This window comes from Squalius cephalus (genome assembly GCF_949319135.1).
Source record: "Squalius cephalus genome assembly, chromosome: 11".
Taxonomy (NCBI): Eukaryota; Metazoa; Chordata; class Actinopteri; order Cypriniformes; family Leuciscidae; genus Squalius; species Squalius cephalus.
The window spans coordinates 11584920-11606987 of NC_137132.1; positions in this window are offsets into that span (position 1 = coordinate 11584920).

Here is a 22068-nt window from a genome sequence, read left to right on the forward strand (position 1 = left end):
TGCACATTTTAAAAAGAGGATAACACGGTGTAGGCAACACCGATTTTTGTCGTTGTTCTCTGTATTGACAGCACTCCAAATTTACAAAAAAAATGAGCTCAATGTTAAAATTGACCGGAGTTCTCCTTTAAGCATCTTTGTATGATGGTTAGCTTCTGTTGGTTAAGTCTGGGTTCCACATGTGATTCTGTGGTCGTTTTTAGGCTATACTTTTTCAGCATTTGGCTGTAAACTTGTGACAGTGAATTGTCTGTCTTTGTGAACATGGACTGTTAAGTAGTATCACTTAAGTAAGTAAGTAGTATCAATAAGATTCACTTCATTAGCATCTACTTATATAGCATAATAGTACTATATACTGCCATTCAAAACTTTGAGGTCAGTAAGATTCTTTAATATCTTTAAAGGTGATTTTCACAGAGGCATTTATTTGATAAAAAGTATTTTAGTAATATGTTTGTGGAAACAGTGATACCTTTTGTTAGCATTCTTTGATGAATAAAAAGTTCAAAAGAAGTATTTTTCTTCATTATAAATGTTTTTACTGTCACTTTTGATCAATTTAATGTGTCCTTGCAAAATAAATAAATACATTTCTTAAAAACAAATTAATAAATCACAAAATGTCTTACTGACCCCATATTTTTTAACAGTAGTAATTATATGTAGAATTCATTATATACTATTGTTAATTAATGTTCAGTTTTAAGACACTGACTAATGTAAATTTATACAGTAATGCATTACAAGTAACTAGTAATGTAACAAAGTAACAAAAATACTAACAGTAACGTTGTGAAATATTCCTACAATCAGTATTGGGGCGAGCAACGTAATCAGATTACTTTTTTAAGTAACTAGTAAAGAAACCCATTACTTTTTAAATTTACAGCAAAATATCTGAGATAATTTTTCAAATAAGTAACGCAAGTTACTTTGTTTTTCCATTTATAGACTGACAGCTCTCCTGTCCCCATGTCGAGAGAAATGGGGAGTAAGTGCTGAAGCCTTGTGCACTTAAACATGGTTATTGTAGTTCTAGACTAAAGTTGAGCATTCATTTATTCATCTCACTTGCACAAAAACAGATTCAGTATTCCTCAAAATGAATAAAAACAGTGATATGCAAACCTGCAATAATTAAATGTTAAATTACACAAATATTATATACTTTATGTATTTAATATCACTTTATTAACCAATGTCTTTGCTGCTGACCTTCGATGATCAAGTTCAATCATACTAAGCAAAAATGACTTTAGATTAACATAACATTTCTTTCTTTCTTTCTTTCTTTCTTTTTACAGCGGAAGAGTGTTGAACTTTCTTCTCCTGCATCCTATTCTTTATTTATTTTTTTATTTTTTAACTTTAACTTTTTTGTAACTTTCCCCAACGCTTCTTGTGATGTTAAAAATGTATTAGTAGGCTATATGTAAAAATTAACCCAATTTAATAAATGCTGTAAACATCTACTGCATTAACATATAAAAGCATATTGTAAAGTTGTACCAATTAAACAATAACTTTCAGCTAAATTCAGTGCCGGGTTGTGGGGCGAGTGAAAACTTTCATAACAATTTTACGAGTGAAGAGAAAGCACATAAAACGACCATTTCAATATTTAAAGACCCTTTAATAATTTTATCCATTTAAACTCATCTTTGATCACCAAAATGACATATTTAAACGTTCTCTTCTTGATTAATTTTTTTTTTTTTTTTTTTTTTTTTTTTTTTTGGCATGCCTTAAAATAGCTTGAATGTAACTCAACACCCTTGCCTCATTTAGTATAAAAGGTTCTATGAATATGCAAATTAGCCCCGCCTCCAGCGATTTCAACACGAATTTTTGAGACTCTCTTTGGTTCACTGCAGTTTTTAAGGAAAAAATACTCAGCAATGGTGTTGACTTATGAATGTGTACATGTCTTAAAGCATATTAAAAACACCACATATACATGTAAATAACATTAAAAGCTTGATGCTCACCACAGGGGGACTTTAAGTGTATACATGTGTATCAAGGGTAATATATTTAACATATGAAAAAAATATTTTAAAAACAGATTTTTATCTAAGCAACAACTATGTTTCGAACTCTTATTTTGACTTTTTCACTAATTATCAGATTTTTAATATACAGCTAATTTGTACTCAACACAATGTAAACCATTTTGTAATAATACTGTATGGCCAACAGATGGCAGTATGAACCTTTACTTCATACTGGCTTGTTTTTTTTAATCGTGAGCACATTAAGGCTGTGATAATTTTTTACAGATGTTTTTGAAAAATATGTGACTGCTGTTTATCTTACAGAGACATCCTGAGTAAACTGAGTAAATAAATAAGTAAAGATACACACTATATTTCTCTATTAAACTACACCATCAGTGCAGTACTTCAACATACCACTTCATTTCATGGTTTCTGGTTCGTATTAAGAATTGAGAGGTCCAAGATTTCATCAGAGATCGGGTCTGTCGGGAGAGGCAGGACATCTGCGAGTACTGAATACTAAATATTATCTTAAGACGGCGCATGCTGGACTCACAAAGGATATTGAGAGCAAAGAAAAAGTAATTTTGTCAAGAGAGGAGGTTTTGAGAGAATTACCTCTACTTCACCTGTTCAAGCTGGAGTAAATGGAATTTGTACAGTGGAAGGTTTATTTCTGTGCAGGCTTGACATATGTGTGTGTTTGCTTGGTATCCCACAGACATTCGAAGTTGGCCTAATCAAATCATTGGCCCAAGATGGACTGAGAAAAAGCCTTTACTAGTATTTCCTGTGAGAAAAAACAGGTGTACGGAAGTAGGTCATCCTATTAAGATTTCCTTCTGCTGTTATTTACTTTTAATACCAGGAAGTGATATTGCAACCTTTAGTTATTGAGCTCTGAATATGCGAGCGCAGGCTCGCTGAGATATTGCAAATTCATCAGTCAAAACCATTGCTAAGTGTTTTCTCCTTAAAACTGCAGTGTACCAAAGAAACAGGCCTTGTTTCCTATAAACACGCGACCAATCCCGTCACCGTGCAGGGCTTTCCTCCACTGGCTTTCTATGATGTTCAAAGCGTTTCTAATGATGTTGGTTTTTAGAAGGCAGCTGTTTGACTCGGAGATGGCGAACAGCATAGATAGTCAATGAGATAGTCAAGCCAAAGGCTAATCATATCAATTACCGTTACGTGTCTGACATTGTAGAGAACGATACATAAAAAACATTACCATTCCGATAAGACCCTGTACAAGTGGCTCTTCCTCGTCTTCTTCTGAATCAGTTTCTGGTTCAAACATATATGGCTGGATTAAAACAATATTTCCACTTGCCATTGTGTAGTGTTTACTAAAGCTGAGCGAGTGAATTAGGTAGACAGAGCTGCTGTGATTGATGTTTAAATATTTAATTTTGATTATCAAACATGAGTCTTAAGGGATGAAATTATTGAACAAAATAACGATATATGGGTTTTCCTGTTCCTTTAAGAGAATATGTATCGAGATAGAAGAAGTGAGAGAGAAAGACAGACAGATAGGAGTCTGGTAAAATGCAGGTCAACCTTTGAGCTCACACTCAATCCTCCTCATAAAGTTTTCAATGCATCTTTGAAAGCATGGATTACAACCACAGGCAAGAGTGCTATTAGAGCAAGAGGTCTGAAGCTATAGGAGGGATGACTCTGAAAGTTTTTTTTTAGGATCATCAGTCAATTTGAGAAGAAGAAGAAGAAGAAGAAAATGTTTAGTGTATGAAAACATACATGTATACTGAAATGTATTACTTTTAGCATTTATCCCTTTTTCCCAAAGTAAAATACTGGTTATTTGCATTGCACTGTAAGGCCCTGATCACACCTAACTCGTTTTTCAGGTTCTGATCACACAGAACTGGCAGTGCGCTGCGTTTTTTATGTTGCTAAGCATCCACCGAGTCAGCTGTCCAGTCAGTCTAATCACGAGCGCTCTAAAAAAAAATAGCGCTCTTTTTTAAACTGCAAAAACTTTGCTTTTTTTTCAACTGCAAAAACGTGAGGCGCCTGGGGCGCATAAACAGCGCACATAACGTTCACTTCCATAGGAAAACAATTGAAAAAAGGCACTTCTCATTGCAAAAAAGCGTGTTTGGTGTGATTGGGGCCTAAGATTGATGTTGAAATAAATGATCCTCAGGGTGAGGCCGAGAGTCGTGGGAACGGAACGAGACCGGTGGAGCGTATGTTAATGAGCACACCTGCGCCACACACACAGGTGTCGAGTCCCACGCAGCAGCTCTGGAAGGATAAAAGAAAGAGTGACGACAGTGAAAGATGAGAGAGGACCAGCATGGGACATTTAAGTTGTTTATTTTGGGATTAAAGCTTTACGATCAAAGTTTGCCGGTTCCCACCTCCTTCTTCCCTGAGCCTTGAACTTTGTTACACCCTCAACATTTCTTCAGCACCAAGATTCATTCTTAAAAGAAAGGATACTTGAAGCATTTTGGATTCCTCATACAGCCACCTTGCTTGAACCCTCTGGAGAACCTCTAGGTGGCTCAAATAGGCTATTGCATTGTGAACAATCTATTTTTCCAATGCCTCAAAGCCTTTCCTGAGCCAGTTTTTAGAGGTCCTGCAGAACTTTAGGGTTTCATCTTGTAAGTACCTCACAGAACCAGCCTTTTATTAAGATGCCCAGAGGTTCTCCAGCGGAGTCTGGGGAACCCCTAAGTATATTTTCTATCTGGATACATCCATTTGCAGAGCTAAAAGAATTTGCCTTAATTGTCGGCAATTCGGATTCACAAAAAATGGGTTAAAACATCAATACACAACCTAATCTCATGAGAAAATGGAAGTGGATTAAGAGGTGGAATGCAATTGTAAGATGTGGTTCGTATGGAAACCTTTTTTTAGGACAAAAAAAATGTAAGCATGAACCCAACCGTCAGTGGGACATAAAGCAGATCTTATGCAAACGTAGGCCTAATGTCATTGCAATTTGTAACTATTTCATGTTTTGCCGAGTTGGTGGCCAATTCATATGAACTCGTATGATGTGATTTGTACAAAAACGTATGATTTTTAGAAAGAAAAAAAAAGCATAAAGGTCCACCCCTAAACCTAATTATCAGTGGGGCGTAAGAAGATCTTACAAAAATGTATGAATGACATTGTGCGAATTCATAAATGAATCTCATGATATTCTTAACTTTCACATTTTGCCTAATTGCCAATGTGATTTGTACAAAATATAATTTAGAGAAAAAAAGAAAGCATAAAGGTCCACCCCTAAACCCTATACCTACCATCAGTGTGGCATAAGCAGATCGCACGAAAACATACGAATGGGATTCACAGGAATTAGACACCAATGTGGCAAAATATTTATGAATTGCCATTATACTGTAGATTGTGTTGCAATAGCACGCTAAATATTTAAGTATTATTCAAATGAATGTCACGATTCTCTGAGCTTTAGCGTTCTGAGGTGCCAGTGGCACGTGCTGCTTGTGTAAAACACATGCCTTGCTAAATTAAAGCTCAGGCATAGTTCATTTGATGGCTTAAAATACGTTGGTTTGATTGCTAAATATAGTTGTATCCTTGATTTGAACACCTGCTCTTGAAACATAATTAATACGTTCCACTCTAAACACTCATTAGAACTCAATAGGCTTTTGGCTCATTCTGCATTAAATTTTTTTCCTTTTTTTTTTTTTTTTTTATTGCTTTAATTATTGTAAACAATTAAGCCATTGCAACATTTTTTTAAATATCGAATGGTTTTCCACTGAGGAAAAATATCAGACACCTCTTTCTTTCCTTAAAAAATATACACTATTGAATTCTCATGCAAAACATTACTTGGCTGTTATCACTGAAGCAAGAGATAGAAGCGATAAAATATATTCTTATTCACCTTTTCATTAAAATAGAGAGGGTGCTGCTGAGCTCACAGGAGATGCATTACGCTGTCTGAATGTAAGCCCAGAGCCCACACAAAACAGACTGATAGAACAAAAGGTAAAATACAGGCCCTCAGCAGGAGGAGCAATCTGGGCAACTTCAAGTTGGATTCAACTCAAATCCAATGTGCTCTGAATGTTCCTCACAGCTGAATCATCCATCCCTGTAAATCCACAAGTGTTTAAGCAGTTCATATCCCGGTTAGATTAATGACCGAGAGCTGTCTGACTGTATTGTGGCCTCTGAATGAGACTTATATCTCATAAATAAATGCTAATAATTATATTTTAAAGGCATTATTAGGTATAATAGGTCGATCTTTTATAGTTCAACTACTTAGTTTTAGTGTATTTGCCTAACATCTCTTGCGTTCTACAGAAGAAAAAAAAAAAATAGTACAGTGACAGTGATTTTAGTACTATGTATACTCAGCATAGTATTTATTAATCATTTGAATTAGCTTTTTTAAATGTATTTTCATTTTTCATTTTCGTTTTAAACACTTTACAATAAGGTTTCATTTGTTAACATTAGTTAAAGGTACACTATAACTTTTTTTGTTCAAAATGTAAAAAAAAATGTGAACACATCATCAATCCTTCCAAAATGTGTTTTTGTCTTAACCTGATTCACTATGGTAAGCCTATTATAAGTGTTAATATTTTAGACCTATGATGGTTTTTGTGGGAAATTGCGTACATACGTGACTCACCCGTGTGTCTCGTCATAACCGTAAATAGAAAAAAGTGTGTATGGTGTGTGAGTGGCAGAAGTTAGTTGTCACAACGAGCGAGAAAGGTCGACATGTAGCAGCTAAATCTTTATTTAAATCTATGTTAGTCTATGTTATTTTTCAATAACATTTTTGGTGTCATTTAGGCGATCATTTATTAGGTAGGCCTATAACTATAGGCCCAAATGGAATCTTGAAATTTGCTTATTTTTATAATATTTGATATGTGTAAAATTTTAGGGGAAACGTGAAATGATATAGAATTGATTTAAAAACATTAAATTGCGCTAAACTGAGCTGATATTAGTTTAATACATTTGACGCTAATTTAAAACATTTGATACCTGGAAACAGCCAAATTAGCAAAAATACTACTAATACAAACACTCAAATGGTGAATGGATAGAATTTTAAGAATAATGGGTGTTCTAATTCTGTGTATTCCATGTGCTCCTACAGTATAAGTCAAGTGTGCCATACATCTGCAAAGGAATTCCCAAGAACAGTTTTTCTTTCCTAGTGGAGGAAGTGAAAGAGCATCAGCCCCCTCTACTGTTTCCTCCTGGTATCGCATTCTCCCTTTAGACGGCAACAAAAGTCACTCTGAAGCCAAACACTGTAACATATATGCCATTTATGAAGACCAAATACAGTAGGCCTGCCTGTCTCTGTTGACACTGCCTTATTCCCTTCATCCCAGAGCAAATTAGGATTTGAATGGCATAAAAGACCTTGTTTGGCTGCAATTGTGAATTGTTGTCAGGTAAAATGAATAGCTAGTCATGCACTAGCCTAAATGCTAATTCATAAAAGCCTTTTATCTGAGTACTGTTTATTCAGTAAATGGGCGAAATGTAACAAAAACTGAGCTGTACCGGAATATGAACGGCATTTTGATGGCATCAGTTTCATTAAACCTTTGAAAAACGAACAAACTCAAAGATTTAGATCTCATTCTGTATAGTCTCAATACTTAAAACTAGTGGACAGATGAGTCACAGCGAAACGTGATGTATCGTCTCTTATTTCCTGGAAGATCTTCTCGGCACAGTTTCATAACACGGGTGGCCATATATGCATGCGAGCACGCTCACATACACACAAACATAAGTTCACAACATTGAAACCACAAGTCTCGGAGGCAGAATATCATCAAATCTTATTTGTCAGCTGATATTTTCCAATTGCTGTTTACATGGGAAGCATTCACCAGAAGTGACTTATGGTTTGACTTCTCGCCCTGACGACTAACGCCCTGACGAGAACTAAAGAGAACAGAATGAATCACATATTCCCACACTTCGCACAATAACACCTTATACAAATTAAACATATCAGTGACTTATAGTAACAATTTCATACATAGCCTACGTCATAATGTTAAAATATGGTTTGAATTCACAGTTTTAGACACAGAGAAACACGTCTTTCAGAGGCCATGTAAACCACTGTGGGCATGGATGTTTGGTAAATGTGGGTTCGAATGTATGGTAAATGACAGGTCTTGCGACACGTACATTTATACACTCCTCTGCAGTGCTGAGATGAAATGCTTACTTCTGTTCTGACATCATAAATGCTGCAATGGATTGCGCCACTGATGATGTCACTGACTGTGTAAGCAGAAGCTCTGAGTATAGTAGATTTACACATGGGAAAACCAGTTGCCAGTACAAAAAGATAGATAGATAGATAGATAGATAGATAGATAGATAGATAGATAGATAGATAGATAGATAGATAGATAGATAGATAGATAGATAGATAGATAGATAGATAGATAGATAGAGATGTGTGTGTCTGTGTGTGCATGTGTGTATTACAAGAAACAAATGCGGAATTGCTGAGATGGTAAAGCTAGAAAGGGAAGTCCAATAATCCCACATATCGGTGTTCTCGCAGGCCTCATTGTTGTGGGTGGGATATGAGAAATGTACAGGTTGTTAAGAAACCCAAAGTCTTCTACTGGTAGGCTATATCTAGTGTTGAGTAACAGACTGAGTTTCCCAGCATTTTGCTTAGAGGGACCCACAGATACCCGCTTTGTCAGAGGAATTTATGTTTAGTTGTAACCATATTGCGTATTACTGCCAGGAAATGTTGCTGAGACGTCTGAAAACTCCTTAAGCGTTGAATATTATAGAAAGTAGGCCTATATAAAAATGTCATTTTCTCATTTTACTTGGAAATAAAAATAGTGTTTATGTGTAACACAAAAAAACTGCTATGTGTTATTGTACAAACTAAATACTGCAACATTCTAAAATGTATGCTAATTTTTAATAACGTTCAAAAGTTTAGGATCTGGAAGATTTTTTTTATGTTTTGGAAAAAGCCTCATGCTCACAAGGCTACAAAATATTGCCATATTGTTGAATATTTTTACAATGCAAAATAACTGTTTTCTATTTGAATATATTTTAACATGTAAATTTATTCCTGTGATCAAATCAGAATTTTCAGCATCATTACTCCAGTCTTCAGTGTCACAAGATCCTTCAGAAATAATTCTAATATGCTGATTTTCTGCTCATGAAACATTTAGTATTATTACCAATGTTGAAAACAGTGGTGCTTCTTAATATTCTTATGCATTTGAATGAATTGTATGCATTATAACATTATAAATGTTTTTAGTGTCACCCTGTATTGATTTAATGCATCCTTACATAAAGGTTTTTTTTTTGTTTTTTTTTGACATCTGACCTCAAACATTTGAACAGTAGTGTTATTTTTAAGTAATTGAAATATAACTATAAGAAAAATGAAACAAACAGAGAAAAAAAAAAATATATATATATATTTTTTTTTACTTGAGGACCGTTGGACCCCACTAGATGGCCCTGTAGCTGCAGGTCCAATTCCCTATTTTTCACATTAGCCCAGAACCCTAATTTGACCTCTGCTGCTTTAATGTACACAACTCATGATCTCAGTCATGTAGGTTTTACACAGATATAAATCAGAACAAATGAATCATCCCTGACAAACTATAGATCATCCGTTCTCGCAATCATTAATGGGAAAGTGGATCTGCATCTTACAGAAAATGCATGTTTCCTCATTTGTGCTCTTTAGGGTGAGTAAAGACACTCTGTACATTTCAGGTCAACCTCATGAAAACAACCACCTATGTGACTAGTTTTCTGATTCATCCTCTGGTTCTATCAGGGCTTACCCCTAACCCAACTGCCAGGAAGTGCTCAAAGAGTTAAAAGATACACGTATGACTCAAACCTGGCAAATATGCAGATATTCCCTACATGTGTGGTTGAAAACCAGGAACGCGTATCACAACTGTTTTGATGTGTGACAGGATTTCAGCTGCTGCTATCAGAATGTGAGTGTAGAGGTCAAAAATTTTCATGTTTGAATTTACATACGTTTGCTGTCATCTGTTTTTCCTCGTTCCTTACAGTAATGTCAGTTACTGAAGGTGATAGTAAACCATGTGGGGTTTTACTAACAAACAACACTGTTGTGCAGCTGTCAGATCAAACGTAAAGCTGATGCTTTTCTATAACTGCCGCCTGGCCAGCGCATCTTTTCCTTAACCTTTTTTAAAGACCAATATGAAAGGAATGTATTGCAAGATAAATAAATGATTGCAAAATGAGTCAACATTTATGCAAATACTATTCATTTACCGTTAATGATCCTACTTATTATTACATGGCTCACAAAATAAATATGTAGACATAAATAGACATAATAAATACATTATATATATATATATATATATATATATATATATATATATATATATATATATATATACTGAACAAAATTATAAATGCAACACTTTTGTTTTTGCCCCCATTTTTCATGAGCTGAACTCAAAGATCTATATATATAGGGGTTAATAAACAAACATATTTGTCCGTTGAATGTTGCAATCGACCACTCAAATTAAAGTATTCTGGAGAACCATGTAATAAATAAATTGAATAATGCATGAACTCATGTTTGATATATTTTGGATTAATTACACTGATTTTTAGAGCTAATATGCAAATAGTTAATCACATTATTGTTTCAATATGTCTGAAAGTAGATGATAATAATAATGTACAATAATATACATAAATATACACACACAGTTAACACTTTACAATAATGTTATATTTGTTAACTACATTAGTTAACATGAACTGTATAGGCTACAACACTTCTACAGCATGTATTAATCTTAGATAAAGGGGCTTTATGTCGTTTACTTGTCTTTTTTTTTCTTTTTCTTTTTTTTTGACTGTAAAGCATAAAAATACCATAATATGTTTGCAGTTATTAAACTAACATGCTAAGTTCACATTATTGTTTCTCCGAAAAACAATGCTACAGCCAGTTATTCTAAAAATTGCATTCTGTGTGGTAATGTGCCCTATCTTACACCCGGCGCAATGCAGTGCCAAGAGCGATGCAAGTGTTTTTTGCTAGTTTCAGTCTGACGCAGTTATCATTTTCACTCCTGCGCCACATGGAACCACTGTGACGCGGGTGTCACAAACACTGGTGATTATCTGGAAAGGTCTTTTTAAAGCATTATCCCTCGCTTTTAACAAATGCAAATAGCAAATGCATTTGCGCCCATTTGTGCGCCCATGGGTGTGCTGGTCTGAAAACGAGGTGTGTTCTGGCGCATTGTTGGCGCGTTGCTATTTTGAGGCAACAGAAATAGACTGTGCCACTGACCAACTGAAACCTGGTCAAAAGTCAATGGCGCAATGTTTTTTTTTTTTGGTCATTTAAAGAGCGCGTTAGTAATGTGTGCCTATAGGCGGGTCCACAACGCGCGTACACTCTGCTTATTAAACACACAGGGACGCACAGCAGCACACAAACATGCCAAATATTTAAAATAAAAGGATTACAATATAAAAGATTATTATTGTGTACATAAAGATATGGTGGAATCCGGCTTGTCCCGTCTGCTTGCGCACTTTTACCTTGCACACGAGCAGATCCGTTTGCGCTCTGGAGACGGCTTTGGTCTTTCCACTATCAAATTCCGTCATGTACAGGTAAATAGCGGATCTGCCATGGCGTGAGCGCAACTGGCATTTAAATGGAATGGGAGATGGGACTCTGATTGGTTTAGCGCATGTAAATCCCAAAACACATCCATTACTCATTAAGAGAATAGGGACAACCCTTTTAGACCATGCGCCTGGCGTGCCGACCATTTTTCCCATCGTTAAACTAGCAAAAGTGGATTCTAAGTGAACTTGCGCCCTGCGCTTTAGACCATGCGCTTAGATCATTAAAATAAGGCCCAATGTCTGTTTTTGTTTTGGTCTGTTTAATCCCGCCCACTGCCAATGTACCCAATAGTATTTCGACTCCCCAGGTTACCAGTTGGTGGAAAACACAGCATATTGAAGCAAATTTACTGAGTGATCGCAGTTTCTACCCGACCTAAAAAGCCTCGGCATCTATCGAAAAACCTCTATGACCAGAGCAATATAAAACAATGATAAATCAACGCATCAACTTACATTGTAAGGCTCGTCACCTTCTTTGGTCAATTGCACCCGTTCTTGTTGCATGTCCTCAATCTGACAACCCACATGAGGAGGGGGAAGGGGAAAACAACGCTCTCCAATATTTTGAGAGGCTGCTCACTTAAGATCAAATGGGTGGAGCTTACGTCTAGCTCCCCCTCTCTAGACGTCCAACAAGGAGGAGCGAATGTAATGTGCCATCATTGTGCCATTAATGACGTACTACAGCTGCCAGGCTGTATTCTTGATTCTTGATGAAAAAACAACCACAATAACAGGTTTTAGACCTCCTCAAACTCAAAAACAGACGTTTTGTTCAACTTTTGCCACTGAAGTAGCATTTAAACGTGGGTCTAATGGGTGGAGCAAGAATATCCTCCCTACCCTAACCCTACCAACAACTATTTCGCTCCACCCCATTAGACGTCCAGAGAGGTGGAGCTTGGCGTCATTTGACTCTGCAGTGAGCACCACTTGAATATTTTGAATTTGGCTGCAGTACCCATTTCAACCACTAGCTGTCAATATTACATACTGCACCTTTAATGTTAATATCATTGGGCCTCATTCACCAATATCTTCCTAAGAATTTTCTTAATCTTGTACTTAATAAACTTCCTAAGAAAAGTCTACGTCGGATTCATGACATGTTCTTAAACAACAGAATTGTTCACACCTGTGTTCTTAGGATTGATGAATCCCACGTCTTCGTAATTGAAAGCGCGTACCAGTTGTTCCTAATTAGCATAAGAAAACGCCCTGCAAATTCCCATATAAGGACATGACACAGGGCCGTGTGCAAGAAAAGTTGGAGAATGTCCAAAAGACGCACAGACGGAGGTGGTCCACTGATCACCAAACGAAAAAAGAACTTCAGTAATTCTGAAATAGAAATTCTACTGCGACAGGTAAATGCCAAACGAGGCATAATATTTGGTTTAATCAGCTTAATTGCTGATGCAAATTGCAGTGTTAGTGTTTCTTTGCATACATTTTTTTTTTCAACAAATGATCAGAAATACATTACAGTAAAATTCTATCATTGTAAACGACTGTAGAATTAAATAAAATGCAGTGACCAATTATTTGGAGCAAACTGTCATCACTCAAATGTGCGTAAAAGTTTGCTCTTGAGTGTGCGTAGATTTTGTTCTTAGCTAAAAACAAATCCAAGATAGGAAAACATTAGTGAATGTCAGAATCTTCGTAAAAAGTGTGTAAGTGGGGTTTAAGAACACATTTCTTCGTAAGAACGGTTGGTGAATGAGGCCCATTGTTTACTAATGCTACATTTTATGATCAAAAGTTCTGTATCTGTTAACATTAGTTAATAGCCTACACTGTGAACTAACATGAACATGAACATTTTTAAAAACTAACATTATCAAAGGTTAATAAATGCTATAGGAATAATTGTTTCATTGTTTGTTAATGTTAGTTAATGCATTAACTAATGTTAACCAATGAGACCTTATTGTAAAGTGTCACCCAGAAAAATACATATGCACAACAAAAATCTCCCTAATTCTTATGTCATTAAACATCAGAGTCTGTGTGGGACCCCTTTAACCAAACTCCATAATAAACAGTATTGCGAGGGGAAAAGTATATGCAAATACTAGTAATTGAGTCATTTCCTGCAAGTACTGTATGTTTACCTTCAATTTTCACATCTACTCTTGAAATTACAAAAACAGCACGAGGTGACATTCAACCACAAAATGTGCCATCAATGACGTACTACAGCTGCCAGGCTGTATTCTTGATTCGCAAGGCCCCAAAAAACAGCCACAATAACAGGTTTTAGACCTCCTCAAACGCTAAAACAGACGTTTTGTTCAACTTTTGCCACTTAAGTAGCATTTAAACGAATTTCTTTCATGTGTATAACTTCTGCGTCTGCAAGGCTTGTGGTTTCCTCTTCGCCGCCATCCGCACACCTGTGTCCCCGTAAGCTTGAATGGAGACTGTAGCTTGCATGATTGACTGTGAGGGTTTTTTCTTGCCTCTAAACACTAAATATGTGCATTCTGATATGAGACATTTAGTAATAAGAACTAAGAAACAAACAAAAAAAAAATCCATTGATTACTCGTGTTCCTGTGAAAGCCGCTCTTTGATGGTTTAGACAGTCGTTTTTTAACTTCCTGTAACGGTTTTTACGCCTCTGCGCAAATACATGTGAATCCTTCCACTTTCTTTCATTGTAAATGTCAACATACGAAAACAATTTGCGTCAATTTTTCATAAAAATCCATGCTTTGACGTATTGTTTGTCATCCCTTGATTAAGTGTTGCTGGTCCAAACATTTGGGGTCAATTTTTTGGTTTTTGAAAAAAAGTCTCATGCTCGCCAAGGCTGCTTTTATGTGATAAAAAAATACAGTAAAACAATAAAATTGTGGATAACACTTTACAGTAAGATTCCATTAGTTAATGTTAGTTAATGCATAATACAAGTATTTATTAATCTTTGTTAAACATATGGTTAATAAACTACAACTGTTCATTGTTAGTTCATGTCAGCTCTTGTTCATTAAACAGTATTAACAGATTTAACTTTTGATTTCAATAATGTATTATTAACCTTAACTAATATTAATAAATGCTTTAGAAGTATTGTTCATTGTTAGTTAATGTTAATTAGTGAATGTTAACAATTGGAACCTTATTGTGAAATGTTACCAAATTGTGAAATATTATTACAATTCCAAATGTTAATGTATTTTAGAGCGTAATTTATTTCTGTGATGGCAAAGCTGAATTTTCAGCATCATTACTGATTCAGTGTCACATGATCCCTCAGAAATCATTCTAAAATGCTGATTTTCTGCTCAAGAAGCATTTTTATTAATACACTGTAAAAAAGTTGCTGTCTTAAATTTTTAAGTACAATCAACATGGATGTTTAAGTCATTTCAACTTAAATTACATTAAATTGACTTTATTTTTCATCCTTGCTGAATATAAGTATTAATTTCTCTCGTTTAAAAAAAAACACACTTTTAGCCGACTGATCCCAAACTTTTGAATGATGTATGTAGACCTTCTTGACATAAGTTGTATAAACGTCGGCTTGAATATTTTTTGAGAAAACAATGTGAAATGGCTGTAAGAAAGCGAAGAGTGCCGCTGTCTGGAATGTGCGTGTTAAGGAAGTCTCCGGCAACAACGCCCTGCGCTCTGGACGGCCTTGGTAAACCTTGGGGGGTGAAAAATTTGACGCTTTTACCACTTGACAGTGAAACACAACGTACGACCTGCAGCACCTGCAATTACAAAACCTGATCCAACGTCAACACCGCACACCTCGCTAAAGAGGGAAGTTAAAAGAGCACTAAAATAAAGCGTTCACTCATGCGCTGTACTGATTTATTTTTGTTAGGTACCTCGTCCACTTAGAGGAATTTAAAAGTATGTTTGAGTTTGAACAATACAACTGGAAAGGGATTTTACAGCCTGCTTTCCTGCAAAGTCCCTGCCTTAAATGAAATATCCAAACAACCTTTGGATGGTTTTCACTCTTGGGAGGCCTGTCATACGCACAGCGAAAAAGCAATGAAATGTAACGCAGGAATGAAGCGGGCTGGTTCTGGTTTGACTATTTTCACTGGAATGCACCGTTAGTCTTCAGCCGAACCAGTGTGATCTTTAGAGCTTTACACAATATATGGACTGTTTAGTCTTTCTCTTTGGGCCTAGTGCTAAATCTGTTATACCATCACAAAGAAACACTGACATTATGATTAAATAACATTTCTTGGCACTGTCGATAAGCATAATAAAACTGCGCTCGTATAACAAGTTTGTTTTCAGTTGGTTCTTTAACCACGGATATGTACGCAAACAGCCAATACATCTTGCCATGTTTGACAGTTCGAAACAAACCTCAGGCAAAAGTACAAGCCTAAACCTGGGGACAAGACTGAAGAATTAAACATCATGCTGTAAAATCACATGGAATTCATTAGTTCTTACGAATCTGTAAAACTTTTTTAATATCTTTACATTGTAATTGGCCTCTGAGAAGAAGAATAAAAATGTGGAAAAAAAGACTGATAGAAAGGAAAGCAGATCATTATATATTTTTTTGGTCATTTTACAATAAGGTTTCATTTGTTAACATAGGTTAACTACATAGCATGAACTAAGCAAAAGGCAGTTGATTTCAACATTTACACGCATTATTTTTTTTTGTTTCTATCAGTAAATATTATTTAATAGACCTGAGCTAACATGAACTAACAATAAACAGTTGCATTTTTATTAATTAACTAACGTTAACAAAGATTAATAAATACATAATAAATGTATTGCTCATTGCTAATGTTAGTTAATATATTAACAAATGTAAACTAATACCGTAGCACCTTATTTAAAGTGTTACCATTTTATTTTGTGATTATATTTTTATTAAAAAGTTAAAAAGCCTAATGCAATATACTTAAAAAAAATGTTGTTGTTTGAATTTTTACTGTATTGTTCAACACTTTCAGCTATAAAGTTGTTGTAAAGTGCTTTATAAATGATCATTAAAAAATATTTTAATAAGAAAATTATTATTATTAAAAAAAGGAATTCTAAATTTAAAAAATTTTACAACTTGTTTTTAAAAGGTAATCACATGAATTCACTCATTAAGTTTGTGTTCTTGCATAAAAAGTGCTTGAAAGTGTCAGTTTAGCTCAATATTCATTGAGCACTATGCTAATTTGACTGTACTTTCACTCTGACATCTCTCACTATGAGAAATATACTCACACAGCGGCGATGATTCAGACAGTCTAAAAACACTACTTTTGAGTAATACTGAAAACATTGCAATATTGATATGTTTTGAGGGATTATTTAATGTAAAACGGTAGATGAAGCTTGATAAATAATAATACGAGCAACGTCATTTTAAGCAGATATGATGTCAAATCTGACGTGTCTGCAAAATTTTGGGGATTTTTCTCTTTCTTTAATCTTTTCTTTCATTTTCCATCACCACTCCATCTTAAAGTCAGAGGCTGCGAGACATGGGGATGGAAACCACTCACCCCTGTGGTTATTTTTAGATTTAAAAACAAGCCCCCACATGGAACAATGAAGCCCTGCTCACAGCCGCTGGAAGATGTGATGTAGGTCACTTGTAAATCATACTGTACATGACATTAAGGTCAACAGATAGGCGTAATAAAACATCTTCATGTGGTGGACAGAGTGTAACTTTCTCAAAAGGTCTCTACTATGAAAAGTCAAAGTACACAACATAATCAAAAAAGTGATGTTCTTCCTGTCTTAAAGGGTAACTCTCACCAAAATTGAACCTATAGGCTCTTTTTGTGAATCTACCCGAATCAAACTTTCGTGTAAAAGCATAATTAGAATGGAAACGCCACTTTTAAGATTGACCGTATTTTTGTTTTGTCAAAATGCATTTTGACTGGGAGCGCATGGGGCACTTCTATGATAGCATCAAAATCGCTATTTTTAAAACACTGAGAAGGCTCGATACAACATATAACTTTGCTCGAAGTATCACCAGGGGCTCTACACATGAACTTGAGAATTGACTACATTGTTCGTGTACACAAAGTTTACTAAAAAGCAAGATTATGTACGACTCACTTTATCAGTTAGTGTTTCCGGTGGCTGGAATTTTGTCAGTCAAAAGTAGTCGATCTCCGAATGCAACGTAACTTGAAGAGAGTAAAGATGGAAAGCTCCTAAAGCTTGTTTCCATATAAATTCACGGATATTTTTTTTTAAGTTATCATGCTTTTCATTGAAATTACAAGTTCATGACATTTTCTCATATGGAGTCAGTTCATTACGTTGCATTCGGAGATTGCAATGTGCATTCGATGTTCTCAATGCTCGAGTTCATGTGTAGAGCCCCTGGTGATACTTTGAGCAAAGTTTCATGTTGTGTCGAGCCTTCTTAGTGTTTTAAAAATAGCGATTTTGATGCTATCATGGAAGTGCCCCAAGCACTCCTATTCAAAAGGCATTTTGACCTAAAACCAAAATACGGTCAACCTGCGTTTCCATTCTAATTATGCTTTTACACAAAAGTTTGGCTCGGATAGATTAACAAAAAGAGGCGAGAGTTACCCTTTAAAGGCAGGGTAGGTCGATTTGTTCCAGAATTTTTTTTGTTATGCTAGTTGAAAGTCTCTTCACATCCTGATAGCAATCACTAAGTTAAGTGGTCTAAATGTATATATATATACACTCGCCTAAAGGATTATTAGGAACACCTGTTCAATTTCTCATTAATGCAATTATCTAATCAACCAATCACATGACAGTTGCTTCAATGCATTTAGGGGTGTGGTCCTGGTCAAGACAATCTCCTGAACTCCAAACTGAATGTCAGAATGGGAAAGAAAGGTGATTTAAGCAATTTTGAGCGTGGCATGGTTGTTGGTGCCAGACGGGCCGGTCTGAGTATTTCACAATCTGCTCAGTTACTGGGATTTTCACGCACAACCATTTCTAGGGTTTACAAAGAATGGTGTGAAAAGGGAAAAACATCCAGTATGCGGCAGTCCTGTGGGCGAAAATGCCTTGTTGATGCTAGAGGTCAGAGGAGAATGGGCCGACTGATTCAAGCTGATAGAAGAGCAACTTTGACTGAAATAACCACTCGTTACAACCGAGGTATGCAGCAAAGCATTTGTGAAGCCACAACACGCACAACCTTGAGGCGGATGGGCTACAACAGCAGAAGACCCCACCGGGTATCACTCATCTCCACTACAAATAGGAAAAAGAGGCTACAATTTACACGAGCTCACCAAAATTGGACAGTTGAAGACTGGAAAAATGTTGCCTGGTCTGATGAGTCTCGATTTCTGTTGAGACATTCAGATGGTAGAGTCAGAATTTGGCGTAAACAGAATGAGAACATGGATCCATCATGCTTTGTTACCACTGTGCAGGCTGGTGGTGGTGGTGTAATGGTGTGGGGGATGTTTTCTTGGCACACTTTAGGCCCCTTAGTGCCAATTGGGCATCGTTTAAATGCCACGGCCTACCTGAGCATTGTTTCTGACCATGTCCATCCCTTTATGACCACCATGTACCCATCCTCTGATGGCTACTTCCAGCAGGATAATGCACCATGTCACAAAGCTCGAATCATTTCAAATTGGTTTCTTGAACATGACAATGAGTTCACTGTACTAAAATGGCCCCCACAGTCACCAGATCTCAACCCAATAGAGCATCTTTGGGATGTGGTGGAACGGGAGCTTCGTGCCCTGGATGTGCATCCCACAAATCTCCATCAACTGCAAGATGCTATCCTATCAATATGGGCCAACATTTCTAAAGAATGCTTTCAGCACCTTGTTGAAGCAATGCTACGTAGAATTAAGGCAGTTCTGAAGGCGAAAGGAGGTCAAACACAGTATTAGTATGGTGTTCCTAATAATCCTTTAGGTGAGTGTATATATATATATATAAATATGCTGCATTCACACCATAACTACTGTAATTTGGAAGAGATGGAACCCTGACTTTATACTCAGAGTGATTAGTGACTTGAACTTATGCACTACAATGGCAACGCTATCAACGGTGAAATTAACCTGCAGCAGTCAGGTGATACAGGTCAGTGCTCTTTAAGTTGTTTATGTTCATTATTATTGTAATGTTATGTGTTTTGAGACATGTTTAACGCCGTCTCTCATCTCATGATGCTTTGCTAACTCTGCTGTGCGCGTTCATGTGTTTTGGAGGAGGCCTGGTTTTGGAGATGCTCTGAAGGGAGGCTGGGATTTCATGCTTTCAAAGCTAGCTTGCTATTGCTATAGCCACTCCAAAAATTACAAAAAGTAAGGTATTTTATTGAACTGAAAAAATATCTATTGTGAAGGCTCATTTCATTATGGTTGTTGTAACGCTGTGCTGGAATATATTTTCAAGGAAGTACTGTCATGAGTAATTAATGGGTAAATCTACAGTAACGTCTTTAGCTAGTCACTTTGAGATCCTTTCCATCTAAACTGTTTTTAGTTATAAGAAAGAACCTTGCTATTTCAAAATAAATGTCTGAACACACCTTATGACTCTGATAAATATTCTTGTTGCAAATTAATAAATTACTGTTCCTCTTTCATTTATATTGAAAAGCAAAAACAAAGCTTTCAAACGATCTATATAGTTTAAAATTTTATAACATTACTTTAATTTTAGACTAAGACATTATTGTTTTAAATATATAATGTCAAATGGTGGGACGGTGATAGTTCAGGGGAAGTAAGTAAAAGAGGATATCAAACTTCAAAATGACAAAAAAACGCGTCACAACTTTCATGAAAGTGGTGCATTTGACTTGTGTGTTACTTTGCATGACTTTTGAGGCATATGGTGGCTGTGTGAGAGGAACAAACCAAAATTTTAATCATTATTCCTCTCTCCATCTCCATAGACAATTCATGAAAAAATAAAATAAGAGTTCTCACAGTGAAATGGTTGTTTCAGTTCACAAAACTGGTTCACAAATACTCATGTGACTGTGGAATGACATTAGGGTGACTAACCGATGTCAGAATTCTTCCTTCAGTATAAGAAGAAAGCAAACAACAGTAGGGATGAATGCAATTTAACAATGCTTCTACATTTTAAGTTAAATAAGAATTTATTTTAGTCCTCTAATTAAATGGAATAACTTTATATTTCTGAATACCAGATGAGAAGTTTTAAGCAATTAAAATATGTGCATCACTTTAACTAACTAGATTTATATTTCCCAGTGCTAAATTAATGTGAAACAACATGTCAGTGTTAATACGTAAACTGAACGTAGGAAATTTAAAATAACATTGATGACGTTTACAAATTTTGCATTGGTTCAAATGGCAATTTGGCCTATACTGTACACTACTCTTTCCATCTAAACATATCTAAGATCTAACACACTTTGGGTTCAGTTGAATGGAGGACAGTGTGATTCAGAAGAGTTGCCGACATCCGCTACGCTCAAAGTCCCTTCCATGGGGGCAGAAACACAATGCCCCCCTCTATCTGTCTGCACGATACTGAATACTGAAATGACTCAGCCATGCTGTTTAACAACTTCTCTTGACATTTGAGGTCTTTTTGCTCCTCATCATTGCACACTGAGCTGAGCTGTGGTGACATTCTCAAATACACTCAATGTGAATGCATCTAACCACACGTTCAAAGACCTCGACAATGAAATCAACGTTTCTGCAACTTTTCTCAAATGTCTCATTTTTTTTAGAGTGTTAAGGCCCGGTATTCTATTTGACTGCACACAAAAAAAAAAGTATTTGGACACTTAGGTCACACTTACAAATATATAATGTAATTGCATTAAATAAAAAAATATAAAACCAACTAGTATTTATTCCAAAAATAATAATAATAATAATAATAATGAAAAAAGGACTTACAATATGTATACTGTTCAAAACTGATACACTTTCTGTTTGTTCCACATTAATAGAACACATCCAACGTTAATGTAATGACTTCATATGTCAACTAAAATAACTAAAAACTCTACTAAATAACTTTTTATTTTATTTTACTTACCATTTAGTGTTATTGAAATAATATAAAAAGATTAATTTTATGAAAATTATAAATATTCAAAATGGGCTTTTCATGTAGTTTTGACTGACTGACCTGAGAAACGTTTTCCCTGCGAGTATTTCAGCAGTTATTATGTGTGTCTCATATTTCTGTTGACTGAACCAGCGTTCTTACTTTTCAGTGAATTATCTAAACAGATTTGCAAAACAGGCTGATTCAAATTCATTCAGACCGCTCTCTCACTGAGGGGCCATTTCAACAAAACAAAAATTTATCTTGTTTTGATCCTTCATTTACACGGCAACGGTGTTTCCGGGGCATGAAAACA